This window comes from Mixophyes fleayi, chromosome 12 (genome assembly GCF_038048845.1).
Source record: "Mixophyes fleayi isolate aMixFle1 chromosome 12, aMixFle1.hap1, whole genome shotgun sequence".
NCBI lineage: Eukaryota > Metazoa > Chordata > Amphibia > Anura > Limnodynastidae > Mixophyes > Mixophyes fleayi.
The window spans coordinates 47,174,779-47,190,491 of NC_134413.1; positions in this window are offsets into that span (position 1 = coordinate 47,174,779).

Here is a 15,713-nt window from a genome sequence, read left to right on the forward strand (position 1 = left end):
GGGAACTGAGGCGAGCGGGCCTGACTAGAGCCCTACGTGGACGGGGCATGTTAAACACCACAAAAACACGATTGCCCAGAGAAGGTAAAAGGGGAAGGGGGGAGACAGATATGGAATGTACAAAAGAAAAAAGGAACAGAAATAGTTAATAAAAGTTTAATGGAGAGAAAACAAGTATAACAGGTTAAAATACAAAAGACAGAAAAAAGGGGGGACTAAAGAGAAGAAACAAGAATACAATTTTAGAAATGATATTCCTTATCTGACTCCACGTGCTCTCCCTCAGGATTATGCAAGCCGAGTGACTAAGAACAGGACATGCCTCCCCTCTACAAAGCCATAAGGCCCTCCCCTCCTCATCATTGGCCAGCTCCAAAAACCCCATGTTAACTCTTAAAGGTAAGTGCAGCTACGAAGCAACACTGTCATTATTTACTTTCGTTCGTCTAAAAGGGGACTCTCTTGTACTTAGCACACTGGGCCTCAATTATTAAGGAAAGTAAAGCAAAAATGAGTAACTTTGAAGCAAAACCATGGGGTGCAAATGAGATTATTTTTTTGCACATAAGGAAAATACTGTCTGTTTTTTCATGTAGCACACAAATACTTGACAGCTTTATTTTTACATTAACATTAAAAGTTGATCTAGGACATGCCCTACCCCAATTATAAATCTGCCCCCACATTTTAAATTTACCTCCCCCTCCAATGCAACATGGTTTTGCCAAGGTTCAAAGTTACTCATTTGTTTGCTTTCCTTTCCTTAATGACTCAGGCCCAGTATGTTGCTCTCAATATTTTTGAACTTAATATGGCATGCTGTGTATATTTGAATACCACACTATCAGGGCACCTTTCTCTATTTCTCTTTCCTCTAATTGTTCATGACTCAAGGATGGCTTCTCAGGTATCAGCTGCTCAAGGACGGTTAACTGATTGGAATTTTCTATATATCCTGTTATTAGAACTGGAGAGCATAATTGGCAAACCTGTTACAGGAAATTGTTCTTATAGACAACAATGAAAACATTCACTACTGTTAACTAAATATATCTGTGATGGTATCACCCTAGGCTGAAACTCTTTATTTTATTCTCTCCATGCCAAGAGTCTCAAGTCTTACGTTTAGAGAGCCAAACTGGGGTATGTAAGTGTAGGCCAAGTATAGGTATGATGCGTTCATGTAAATGTGACTGAATATAAACCTCTCAGGAGGCTTATCGCCTGCCCCCGCTAGAGGGCTGGTGCAAAATATGTGAGGATAATGAGGATGACATGAACCTTGCGCATCTACGTCCTCTATGCACCATCAGAGGCATCAGCCTACGCCAACTGCTTCTTTTACGTTGGTGTTTTATTAGGTAAATTGCAACTTTGCATGATCCCCTAAGTTTGTATGGTACTGTGGGGTGAGATGTATTGAATCAGTAACTAAAACCTATGGTGGAATTATGTGAGATGAAGAAGAAGGGAGAAGAGTGTAAAATACATTTTTAAGAGTTACTGCTAAAGCGCCTTTTGCATATCCTGATTCTGTCCATTTGTGTTACTGAATGCCCCTGTTACTTCGAAAAAAAACTTTGAAAGTAGAGTACTAGGTACATTAACCATTATTTGTTTTATATGTATATTACTATATATTTAAGGAATGTCAAGTGTTTTTCTTCTTTGCCAAATGCCTGTTCTTGCCACGTTAGGTATGCATAATTAATTTTTTAGATTATATCATACCTCTTGATTGACATCTATTGATGACATATTTGCAGTATAGCGGATTTGGTCATTTAGTGTTTTGCCTGAAAGATCAGGGGGTATATTTGCTAAACTGTGGGTTTGGAAAAGTGGAGATGTTTCCTATAGCAACCAATCAGATTCTAGCTGTCATTGTGTAGAATGTACTAAATAAATGATAACTAGAATCTGATTGGTTGCTATAGGCAACATCTCCACTTTTTCAAACCCACAGTTTAGTAAATCTAGCCCCAGATCACAGAGTAAGGCCAGTATTGCTAATGTCATGTACAATAATACCCCACATGTGCTGACGGGGAACCAGATTTTCCATTCTTCCTGTAAAAATTATCCATTAAGTGTGATTTTGCACAAAGGGTTAAACATGATACTGTTCAGGCAAAAGGTCTATTGGGAACATCTTAATTAGTTTCCTATCCTATAAGAAAGGTATAAATGCAAGCATAGGTTGACACAGTAACATATATGGAGCGGAGGTGCACTGTGCAAACATTAAGCCCCCAGAAAATGTCATTGCAGTAAAGAGTATTTTGTTCTTGTAACCACCACATGTGTTCCTGACATTCAGGACCCGATCCTCACGATTAGCGGTCCATGCAGCCAGACAGGTGCAACTGTCCAAAGGCGTACCTTGCTGCTAGGCTGCTTTGTGTCTTTCAGGATAGCATGTCATGGTTTATTTGCTAACATTATCATTTAAAAAGGCATTATTTCGCTTTTGAAACCACATATGTCAGCATTCTCTTTCAAATAGCAATTTAAATTATTTTTTTTGTATTTGTGTAGCTGTTTTGAGTATTTTATATAGTAGTGTGCAAATACTAGCTAGAATAACTTGTCTTTGTCCCAGTGTTCCGGGCATGATGCCTGGAATAATGTATCTAAACTGAATCCCCTTCTGTTGATGGACACAGTCTTCTCTTGTCAGGTATCCTCATTCTCACACTGCCTGGATTACCCTATTATGCATGTTGATTGCAGACATTATCACCTGTTGATGTATTCCGCTCTATTGAGCTTTTACATTAGTTTTTGAAAAGGTTCAGTAAATTGGCGTAGACTAGGTAAAGATGTGGCATGTGCAAGCTGTGTCTAATTTCCTAGAAAATTATATGGATACAAGATAATACATACATTGAAGTTGACCATGTTTGCATGTCTTCACTGACGATAATTTGTTTAAACTAATAAATATTTATTGATCGAGCACACTATAGGGGCCTATTTATTAGCACCCCCTTTATAGGGCCAATTCAATTCAGCACTTATTGGGGCCTGATGAAGAGTATATAAAAGGGCCAATTCACTTTTTTCGTAGTAATGGTAATAGTGCGCAGTCTGCGTTATTCCTAGAATAACGTGGTCTGCGCACTATTACCGGTACAATGGAAAAAGTGCGTAGTATTACTGTTAGTACGGTAATTTTAATGCTGATTCTTGCTTGCAGCCCTCGGGCCGCAAGCACAAATCTGGGATAAAATTAACATATTGACGGTAATACAATTACTGCCGCGTTATTCCTACACTAACGTGGCCGAATAGAATCGGCCCCATTGTGTGCAAAAATGTTCTGCAGGTATACAAAAATTATCCTCGAGACAACTGATCGGCACTCATCTGCCCCAGCAATACTGGGGCAGATGTTAACTAAGAGTTAACTTACCTCTGTGCCAAGCCAGTCTCCATAGTTGTGTGCATGTGTGCTCCAGAATTGGGCTCTCAGTTCCACTTATTAAAAAAATGTAAATAGAGTTTTACAGCACATTTTTTTTATATTATAATAAACATTACAGGTTTTATTCTGAGTTAAGTCTAACTTGAAGGTGAAATTTTGCACCGGGGCTAAAACTATATTGAGCTGCTGAGGGAACAAATGTAAACTGTGCAGACAGATTTTAATTTGTATGGGAATATATCCTATCTCAACTCTAAATCACAGTTTTAAAATAAAGTTGCCCCATATTTGTGTATTACATGCAAAAGCAGATAGTATTATCCCTGTATGCAAAAAAACAACAAAAAACTTTGCACCCCTGGCATGGGAACATGGCTTGTATGGGCCAAATCTGCAACCAGATTTGATCCTAACTCTAATTGAATAGGCTTCCCCTTTCCTTTGGCAATGTTATTGTTGGGGGTAACCACTTAGATATATAGAATGATTTGTTCATGAGCTTTTCACCTTATTATAAATACACCCAATAATGCTCATCAATATAGCAGTTTGCCCAAATTATAATAATCTGCAAAATGTGGTAGCCCTTCTATTTACTAAGTGGAGAGCTAATATGGACCCATATCAGTTTTTTCTCAGCAATAAGATAATGCACATTAAAAATATTGTTTATTGACCACATATCAAATTCCAACGTTCCAACGATACGCAAGACCAACGGAATTCGGTTCCCCAACAAAGGGTGGAGACGCGTCATATACGGGTAAGAACGCAATGTGTTCAAAACCTGAATTTTACTCTGTGTTGTGAAACCGAATGTCCGTTTTGCATTATCTAAGGTACGCTAACTGAATCCAGTGACAAAAGAGAAAACTGTTTCTTTTTACTGTCATTGTGCGTTTTAACTGTATTGCATTGCTTAGCATAAGTGTACTTCCTGCTTTGCGTACGCGAACTTCCGGTAGATTTGCCACGTGGTTAAACAATCGTTTTGATAGTTGTTATACATGCATAGTATAATTACTTGTTAAAACCTCTGGGACATTATTACTATTGTTGGGAACTTTGATTTTCTGCGCAGAAAAGGTGTATGTCGTGTGATTTGTTGACTTTAAATACACTTAGGTTTGATCTATTGTTGAATAGAGTGTCAGTTGCTGTCTGACGAGGCAGGTGCCCAACTGGTGTACGGTATACAAGGCAGGTATACCGGGGGCGGAAACTAAGCGAGTTTTCGCGACGTGCACCCAAGAGTAATCGCATCGCTTACTGATAAGCTTTAAGCGTTGCGATTGTACCGCACGGCAAGGAAAGCCGTGATTGCGACTTGGGGGTAACGGGGAGAAATTACGTTGGTAAGGCTGGTAATTGACTTTACCGGATGCTGACAGGCGTAATAAACTCAACAGATTTTGTTGGAGAGTCAGGGGTAATCGAGGAGCTGATAACCCTTTAGTCCGCATTGATATTTCTGTATTAGGGGTCCTCGTTCAATACGAGAGGAAGCGAGTGGACGCGGCTTGTAGCAAATTCGTTCACGGGCAAGTAAAATATCTCTAGCGGTAGATTGCGGGTAGCAGAGTGTTGAAATTAGTGGCAGGATATTGTGATATTTCTGGAACCCTATTTTTGTGGCAGGGTATTGTGATATTACTGGGACCCTTGTTCAACATGGGTGCTAAGCAGACGCTAGAGATGGCCGAGGTACTGCCTAAGGAAGGGCCTATTGGTTTAGCGAGATTTCTCATGTGTTAGAAATATGGTGCATACGCAACTGCGTATTGCGACACGTGGGTCAAGATGACCAAAGATTGTGTTAGGCCTTTGCCAACAATAGGGAGTTTTAATGCAGAGGTACTAAATAACGTAAAAGATAAAGTGTGGCTGATTAAGTCAACAAAAGTGAGAAATAAACATAATGACTGTTTAAAATTGTGGCAAATGGAAGGCAACACATGGCAGAGCAGTGAGTGCACAGCAGAAGTAGGCGTGACGAAAAGCGCGCGCACAATGGAAGTAGCCGTTGAGAAGCGTGGAGAACTTAGCGCAAGCGCCCCCCCGCCACCCTATGTGGCGGGGGGAGTAAGTACAGCCGTTATTAAAAATGAAAAAAAGGAAATTGCTAAGTTATATCCTGTTTTAAGTCAGTTTAAAGCAAGTGTTTCTGAAGAAGAGGATGAACCCACGGTAATTTCAGCCATTGCCCATGCTGTTAATATGTTAGAGGTTCAGCGTAAGTATGGAAAGGGGGCAATGGCTGAGATAGATGAGAGTAGTGTGACCACTAGGAGAGACAATATTCAAAGTACTGAAGTAGCTAACCCTGAAGATAGTGAACCAGTGGGTACGTATCCAGTCCGCACAATATCAGTTCCCAATGGGAAGGCGGATAAGGATGGTGTAGTTCCTTTAAGAAATGTTACAATGCATTGTCCCTGGACTAGATCAGAATTACGTTCCATTATGACTGAATTCCCAGATCCTAGAAAAGAGTTGGCTAAGTGTCAGAAGTTTGTTAAAGACTTAGGAAATGCACACGAACCAACCGATAAGGATTGGCGTGTAGTGTTGAGGGCGTTCCATCCTCCCAATACTAACGTACAACAATTTATTATAGATTGGTCGTTGGAGGAAGACGACACCTTGACAGATGAGATTAATCAAGAGAATATAGAACAGATTGTCAAACATTTAGCCATCTATTTTCCAGTAGTAGCGAATTGGAGTAAGATTTTCACCATAAAACAAAAAGATAGTGAAACAGCATCAGATTACTTTAGTAGAGCTATAGCAGCGATAACACGGTTCACTGGGATATCAAACATAGGTGAGGACCCACATCACAGGGAAGTAGCTGTAGGAGTACTAATGGATGGTCTTAGAGAAAATTTAAAAACCAGAGTACAAACCTCATTACCTAATTGGAGAGGCATCACGGTAGATTCCCTTAGGGAGTCTGCTGTGGAGCATGATAAAAATATCTTTAGGAAAAAGGAAGAAAAGAGTGACAAGTTGATGACGGTGAGTTTACAAGCATTAGAGGGAATGCATACACGACCACCAGCCTATAATCCACATAACAGGAAACGTAGAATGTTGAGATGTTATAATTGCAAAGAAGAAGGACATATGAGGAAAGATTGTACTAAGGGAAGATATAATCCTAATGAAGGGTCACATAGATATCCTCCAAGGAGGGATTCACATAGACTAGAAGATTCACACCTGCCCGCGCATATTACAGCAGCAAATGCTGCGTGGGAAAGCAATAGTCAGTGCTAGGGGTCAGGTCATACCTGTAGTCTACAGCCAGTGAGGTTAACTGAGAGTCTGAGAGAAGAACCAACAATGATAGTTGACATAGCTGGTAGGAAGCAAACTTTTCTTGGAGATACAGGGGTGGCCAGATCTGTGATAACCTCTCCTTTTAATCTACAGGTGACCAGTAAAACTATTCCAGCTATGGGGGTAACGGGAGGAGTGTTACATTATCCTCTAACTAAACCCACTGAAGTTACTATCGGGCCCCTGCATACTAAGCATTAGTTTCTCTTAGCTGCAGCGGCTGCTACTAACTTGCTAGGGAGAGACTTGTTATGTAAAATGGGATGTGTCATATACTGTACTTCAGATGGTGTGTTCTTAGACATACCAGAGAAGGTCGCGCATGAGGTACAGGATATATTGGACACCCCTCAAAGGTTAATGTTACACTCTTCTGTTATAGAACAAAGTCCATCTCAAGTAAAGGGGATGTTGCTGGAAATACCAGGTTCCCTATGGACCAGAGATGGACAGGACACTGGACTAATGGCAAACGTAGCCCCTGTCATGGTAAATCTAAAAAGTGGTAGGATAGCTCCAAAAATCCCACAGTACCCATTGAAACCGGAGGTGGAATTAGGGGTATATCCTGTTATTGAGAGGCTGTTGCAACAAGGGATTTTAATTCGTACATCGAGCACAGCAAATAGTCCCATTTTCCCTGTGAAGAAGAGTGGGGGGAGGGGTGATAGATTAGTCCAGGACTTAAGGGGAATTAATAAAGTTGTTGAGAGCCAATTCCCCGTAGTGCTCCATCTCTCACAAACAGGGCACAAGGTGGCAAAGGACAAGTTACAGCCATGTCAGACTAAGGTCAAATGCCAAGGACACTGTCTCACCCAGGGGCTAAGACATCTGACGACTGACAGAATTGAGGCCATACAACACATGACTCTGCCGCAGAGCCAGAAGCAAATTCGTACCTTCTTGGGGATGTGTGGATACTGTAGATCCTGGATCCCAGGTTTTTCTATTCTGGCATTACCATTGCAGGAGCTAGTCTCTTCCTCGAAACCAGAACGTGTCGTACACACAGAAGAGTCAGAACAAGCGTTCTTTAATCTCAAAGATAGTCTGACTAGAGCACCTGCATTGGGAATACCTGATTATGAAAAGCCTTTTGAACTATACTGTACGGAAGCTGTACGGAAGCTGTGTGCAGCAGGTGTCCTCACACAGAAACATGGTGACGCTAGCAGACCGGTAGCATACTACAGTGCACAATTGGACACTGTGGCAAGATCACTCCCAACATGTCTCAGAAGTGTAGCAGCAACTGCTCTTCTGGTAAGTAAGGAGAGCGTGTGAGTTGGCAGAAGGTAAATCAGCTAATATATATATTGACTCTAGGTACGCCTTCGGGGTAGTGCATGATTTTGGGGCCCTTTGGCGTCTTAGAAACTTTGCGACAGCAGCAGGTACGCCAGTGGCCCACTCACAACACACAAAAGGACTTTTGACAGCGATACAGTTACCCAAGACGGTAGCCGTCATAAAGTGCAAAGCCCATACCTCTGAAGAAGACCCGGTGTCATTTGGCAATAATAGGGTGGATGAAGCTGCTACATGGGCAGCAGGGCAACCTATGACTCTATCGACCGAAACAATGATGGTTTTTCAGACATTAGACATGCAGAAATTAATTGAAATGCAGGATTTGTGTTCCCTGCAGGAAAAGACGGTCTGGAAGGCAAAGGGATGTGGTCAAGAGTCCTCAGGACTCTGGAGGGATGGGCAAGGTAAGCCTGTAGCTCCCCGAACATATTATCCAAGCCTGGCTGAAGCAGCATACGGTCTGACTCACCTGGGTAAAGAAGGTATGTGCAAACTGGTGAGAGCATACTGGTGTGCTCCTGGATTTTCGCCTCAGGCTGGTAAGAAAGCAATGTCATGTCTTGCTTGTTTGAGGAAAAATGTCGGGAAAACTATTCCAACTGAGCCATCCCACATGCCTCCTACAGACGGACCTTTTTAGATAATACAAATTGACTATATCCAATTACCACCGTGCAGGAATCTAAAGTATGTGTTAGTATGTATTGATGTGTTTTCCGGTTGGGTAGAAGCATATCCAGCAGCTACTAATACTGCTGTGTTCACTGCAAAGAAAATTGTACAAGAGTTTGTGTAGGTTCGGTATCCCTAGAATCATTGAAAGTGATAGGGGTACACACTTTACTGGTGATATCTTCCAAAATATGTGTAAGCTCATGGGAATCAGTAGCAGACTTCACACCCCTTACCGACCACAAGCCAGTGGTAAGGTGGAGAGAGTAAATGGTACTATTAAGAACAAGCTTGGTAAGGTAATGGCTGAAACTGGGTTGGCGTGGCCTGAAGCTTTGCCACTAGTCCTCCATAGCATCCGAACCACTCCTAGACCTCCTCTTAATCTGTCCCCCTTTGAGATACTGTTCGGCCGACAACCTCATTTGATTGTGAGTCCGCAAGACGACTTAAAGTGTAATAATGAAGTGACTGTGCAATATCTTATAAAAATGAGCCAGACAGCTGAAACAACAACAAAAACTCAAATTGCTGTCACCTGGTATGCCAGAAACGAACTGTCATGATGTTGAACCTGGGGACTATGTTATGATCCGCAATTTCTTACGTTCAGGTTGTTTAACAGACCATTGGGAAGGCCCGTACCAAGTGCTGCTGACCAGTACTACATCACTGAAGGTTGCAGAGAGAGACACTTGGGTCCATTCCACCCACTGCAGGAGAGTCAGTAACCCGGAGAAAGTGCGAGATAAAACTAAGACCGACGACTCAGATCTGTCACTCATAAATCTGTTCTGGGAGACCTAAAGCCTGCAGTCAAGTCACCTGAACCAGAGACGTTGCATCAGAACTATCTTTCCAGCGATGGAGTGGCGGTTTTTGTTTTTCTTTTGTTCCAGGATTTTCCTTGTTTTTAATTTTTCTAGGACTATTTTTGTGAAGGAGGATGGAGGACAGAGGAAGGTTCTGGCAGTGATACGGATGAGATGGACATCGAGGAAAAATTACTAGAGTACTCAGAGCAGCCCATTATCAAGCTTGGTCCAGGGGTTATGAAAATGTCTGCTAGCTCAGGAACTCGGAGACAGTGTGAGGGGCTATTGTCTGATGAGTATTGTATCTGCAAGTTCTGTGACTCCCTAATTGAAGAGAGATGCATCCAGCGATGCCAGTCCACCGGTAATCTGAATGTGGGCGGGCATCCTCTGGAGGATTATCACTCCTTGGTGGGTAAGGTCCTAAACCAAACCGAGTGCTGGGTGTGCTCTCACGTGCCGCAGGGGCAGCATAGCATAGGACTAGTGCCATTCCCTTTAAACATCTCCGAAGTACTCAAATTGAGGGGTGGAAGGCCCATTGAGGGGAGGTACAATAACACTAGGTCCCCTAGTCTAACGCTTTGACAATACTCTGTAGACAGATCTTTGCTATGCCTAAATATCTCTCATGCAAAGCGTCTGGAGAATTGGGAAGCTGACCCATCAGATCAGACAATGGCTCGCCACGCTCATTTTAGAGGAAGACTTACAAGGTCACCAATACGCAGGAATGTTGATGGAAGTCACAAATTAGGGCGTATAACCAAACATAAGAAAGTATCCATTGGAAAAGTCTCTATAGATAATTGTAAGAATGTCATCCATGCTGACACGTGTCTTGAGCAAATGGAGACACTAGGCTTGGGTAGTTTTATCAAAACGCTGTGTGATATAATTAATGGGCATACTGTTCCTTATGTTCTCCCTGATCATGTGTACTTTGTTTGTGAGAGAAAAGCTTATTATTGGGTGACTCCGAGTTCCAAGGGTTTGTGTTTCTTAGCTAAACTGGTTCCTGAAATCATGACTATTACTCATGAGGAAATGGTTGGTATTCACAAGACTACATCACCACCATAAATACACACACAGTATGAACACCGTGGCAAGAGAAATATGATTCCTGGGGAGGAACCCATAGCTATAAAATTGATTAGTGAAACCGCTGGTTTTCAAGTTATGGTTGCTCTAGATCTCACCAGGACCGCTTGGGGAACATTAAACTTTAAATATATACAAGACCTAGCTAAATTGATAGACAATATCACCAAGATGTATGATGACATTTTCAGGTATACTGGAAGGGAGCTACAAGCGTACAAGAAGGAGTTGGTGCAACATAGACTGGTACTAAATTATCTCACCTCTATTACTGGTGGGTACTGTGTGACCGTTTGGTGTCAAATGTTGCACGTACATCACCAATAATACAGATGACCCTAAGGAGGTTATAGACCGGAACATGGATGAAATTCTGCAAATGAAATGGGAATTTCGAAGGAACCATAATGCTTTGTTATATGAGGTCGGGGAAAAGGTGGAAGGATGGTTCTCGTGGTTAAATCCTGTGAAATGGTTCTCTGGTCAGGGGGAATGGGTACAGGAAATGGTTGCTAGTGTAGGTAAGCTCCTTCTCCTTATACTGGGTGTCATCTTAGCAATTGGTTTATGTGTCAAATGTGTTCCTACTGTGTTTAAGTGTGGAAAACAGTCTTCTAGGAGAAACACTGAGAACGAGACTGAAAGGGAGGTCCAAGATATGGAGATCATTGTTACGATTCAGGAGTATTTCTTACTGGTTTTGGCACTACTCACCAAAGAGGCGCGGAGTCTAACGTATTCCAGGTCTTCACCAGGAACCCCCGCAAGAAAGTATGGTCTTAGCTGCGGGAACACACAGGTCGCGGTCCTCAGAGGGAGTAACCAGTGAAGCGATAAAATGGAAGCGGTGTCAGGCAGGCCGGGTCAGAACCGATAGATCAGTAGATGCCACAGGGGAAATCCAATGTCCGTAGTCAGGAGCAAGCCGGGTCAGGTATCAGAAGCGCAGAAGAATTGTCACACTAGCCGAGGTCAATTCACAGGGAGCACAGAATAGGAATGGTCAGGAACAAGCCGGGTAATACACAGGAGTCACAGATATAAAGTCACAGGAACGTTGGAGCAAGGATATGACCTCATACTCTGGCACTCATCATGTGCCAGAGTCTGCTTTATATATGGGACACAGGGGGCAGGACTACCTACGGCGGTGGTGACGCTGAACACCACCGCCGGATACTGAGGAGCAGCTGCCGGGAACCGGAAGTGATGGTCGGTTGCCTAGCAACCGGCCGTCTATTGCTGGAAGAGAGCGCCCGTCCCTGTGCGGAGGAAGAGACACAGGGACGGCACGTGACAATCATGGTCTGTGAAGAAGTGTTGTATAACCCTGAGCTTGAAACAGTGATTAAGTGATAGTTTATTACACTATCAAAGGGTGGAACTGTCGAAGTCAGTAAATTGGATAAAGTAATTTCAATTAAAATCGAGCAAACTTGGTTGTCTTTGTCTGGAAAGATGCGTATGGCACGCTACGACGTGGAAGGGCGTACGCAGCCGCAACACGTGGCAACAGCAGTATTTACGCTTTTACACACATTCGCACCAACACACACATTTGTAAAATAGTACACATTAATGGTAGTTGCAACACATAGTTATTTATGTCGAAATAGAGTAGTGTTTATGTGTAATATTCTAAGTTATATGCATATTAGTGATACATATGGTCAGGTTAAAAGAAATGTGTCATGTCTAATATCATATTAATCCCCTTTACATCAGCAGCTGTTCGGTGCATTCGGCGAAGAGATCGCACTGTCACGGGCACTAGGAGTCTTTGCCCAGGATATCACCAGATGATGGACTTACCAGAGTAATATAGCTGGTATTATGGTTCTCTGGTAGCAGGGTGACAACGGAACAGGAGAAACAGCAGATGGTGAGAGAATGCTCAAGGAAAGTCTATTTGAAAAAGGGGGATAGGCTGCGCTTCCTCCAAATATATGAAGCAGCCAAATGCGAACCTGAGAGTGTATGGGGGACCCCTAAATTCCCAACAATGTTAGATACGTATAAAAATAGTCAGGTTCTGGGTGCTTGTAAAGGAAAGATATATCAATTTAATACGCTCCGGCCGGAACGAGACAGCTTAGATGTGTTAAACAATTAACATGCATCAATTGACACTGCCGAAAACAATGATAATGGTAAAAAACACTACAAACTCAGTGTGATTGCAAATATGGTTAGAGTGCACTTGCAAGCTACTAAAATATGAAATGACAATTATTTTTATTTTTTTTTATTTTATTTTTTTTACTATTTTTTTTTTATTTATTTATTTATTTTATTTTATTTTATTTTATTTTTATTTATATTTTTTTTTTATTTTTTTTTATTTTATTTATTTATTTAATTTTGTTCATTTCATATATATACCATGTACATCACCCATTAATATTTATGCAACCAGATCTATTTATATATATTTTTCTATATATGTTCAAACATGCTCTTTTTTGTTTTGCAACTAGTGCACTATTGTTTTCTTTTGTTTTTTTCCATCATGCCTGTTGGATTGTTGTGCAATCACCAGTACTCAGATTTATTCACTAATTACTTAATTACTCCATTGCCTCTTGGCTGATTGGCACATCCGGATCTCTTTAAAAACTGGCTAGGAAGACCAGTTGGACATTACTATCCCTGAGGAAGCCCACTGGCCATTGCCACCGGGCGAAACGCGTTGGTGACTGTCCCTCAACTCAGTTTTATTCAACTTACTAGCATGCTAACATCTTACATTACCATATACAGACATCCACATCGAAGACCAGCCTGTAGCGTGTATGCGCTCATCCGCAGCGGCACTACCGCTTCCCCTGTTTAGCCTCAACTTTATGAGAAAGAGAGAGACTACGTTTGGGGATTAGGAGGACTACATCCACATCGGAGACCAGCCTGTAGCGTGTATGCGCTCATCCGCAGCGGCACTACCGCTTCCCCTCTTTAGCCTCAACTTTATGAGAAAGAGAGAGACTACGTTGGGGATTAGGAGGACTACATTTGGATCATCACCACCTATATTCTGCTGGGTACCTGTCCATTATTGGAGGCATTTTGATATCCATACATTTAATCTCAACACGGAGATATCCCGCAGCGTGCACACGCTATTTGAGCGGGATCATTTTTTCTTTCAACAAGAAGGAGAGGATTTCCTTTTAGGAACTAGAAGAACTTTCTTCCTCATTCTTGTTTTAATAATTGGCATTCTGCTGGGTGCTTTTTATCATTGAAATCAACGTTATATCTAACCTCATCAGCACAGACTCTGGGACCGCTACTAAGTGCCTGTCTGCATTATAGACAGCCAGACATCCCTGCTTCATGTGAGTAACGGCTACCAATTTCATTTTTGCTTGCATTTTTCATCATCACCAACATTTTTATTTTACAACTCTGGACATTATATTTCCTTACATTTTCTTTTTGCGGTTCATATCAATTGTCATTTCATATTTTAGTAGCTTGCAAGTGCACTCTAACCATATTTGCAATCACACTGAGTTTGTAGTGTTTTTTACCATTATCATTGTTTTCGGCAGTGTCAATTGATGCATGTTAATTGTTTAACACATCTAAGCTGTCTCGTTCCGGCCGGAGCGTATTAAATTGATATATCTTTCCTTTACAAGCACCCAGAACCTGACTATTTTTATACGTATCAAGGAAAGTCTATGACTAGCAGCAACTGGTAATGAATAGATGAATGTACACGAGGATCCAGATGGACAAGGAAACATGAGGAGAGTCAGTGGTCTGCGTATAGCAAGTTGTACCACTGCTATAGTGAGGAGGAATGTCCAGGAGTAGCGAGGAGGTAGTGAGAGTCAGCGGTCTGCGTATAGCAAGTTGTACCGCTGTCTATAGTGAAGGAATGGAATCCAGGTGAAGGTAGGTAACGGGGAAGTCAGTGGTCTGCGTGTAGCAAGTTGTACCACTGCTATGTGAAAGGATACTTGAAACTGGTGTCACAGGGAACAGGAGTCAGTGGTCTGCGTCAGCAAGTTGTACCACTGCTATATATATGTGAGGAGGGGCACGAGGAGATGAATGTAAAGCAGAGTATACACGGGGCACACAGAACTTGATCCCACGATGATATCCACAATACAACAATACAGCGCTGCTTGAAGTATACAACGTCACAATAGCAATCCAGGCAATAGAAAACAAAGTCAATGATAACAATAGCTTCAGTGGATAGGAGGCTCCGGAGAAGAACACAACTCAGTCCAGATGGATATGCAATACAAAAGCAAAGTCAATGGAAAGTATGCATACCGCGGTTCAGGAGAGCAGGCTGTCAGAGCGACGTGCAGGGATACCTGAAGGCTGAAGGCCGGCAGGAGGTGAGACCACTGGAGGGTGGAAGCGGTAATCAGGTTGGTGCAGCGCACGGCAGGTAATCCAGAATCAAAGGAGCAATACTCAGGAAGCAGTAGTAAGTGAAACTGGAAACATGATGAACACGGGAGAGTTGAGGCGGTCTGGTATCCAGTAGTAGTGGTAACGGAGGCAGCGGAGAGCTGACACGATAAACACAGGAGAGTTGAGACAATCAGGAACTCTGAAGTAGTAACGGAGGCAGCGGATAGGAATCAGCTGAGTGCAGGCACGATGAACACAGGAGAGTTGAAGTGAGCAGGAACTCTGTAGTAGTAACGGAGGCAGCGGATAGGAATCAGCTGAGTGCAGGCACCATGAACACAGGAGAGTTGAAGTGGTCTGGCAACCACAATAGCAGTAAACAGGAATCAGCAGAAGCTGAATACACGAGGAACACAGGAACACCTTCAGAAGCTCATGGGGAATGAGACTCCAAGATCAGGCAACCAGGTAATGATCACAGGTGGTTTAAATAGGAAGGGGTTGCCTGATCATCCAATCAATTAAAAGCAACAGGTATTGAAGGCTTGATAAGGGCTGCACATGCGCAGACCCCCAGGATGGCTGACGGCCACGGCTCCTTAACACACGGGAAATGGCACTCACAGTCCGGTGAGTGACACGCACATTGCATACTCTAG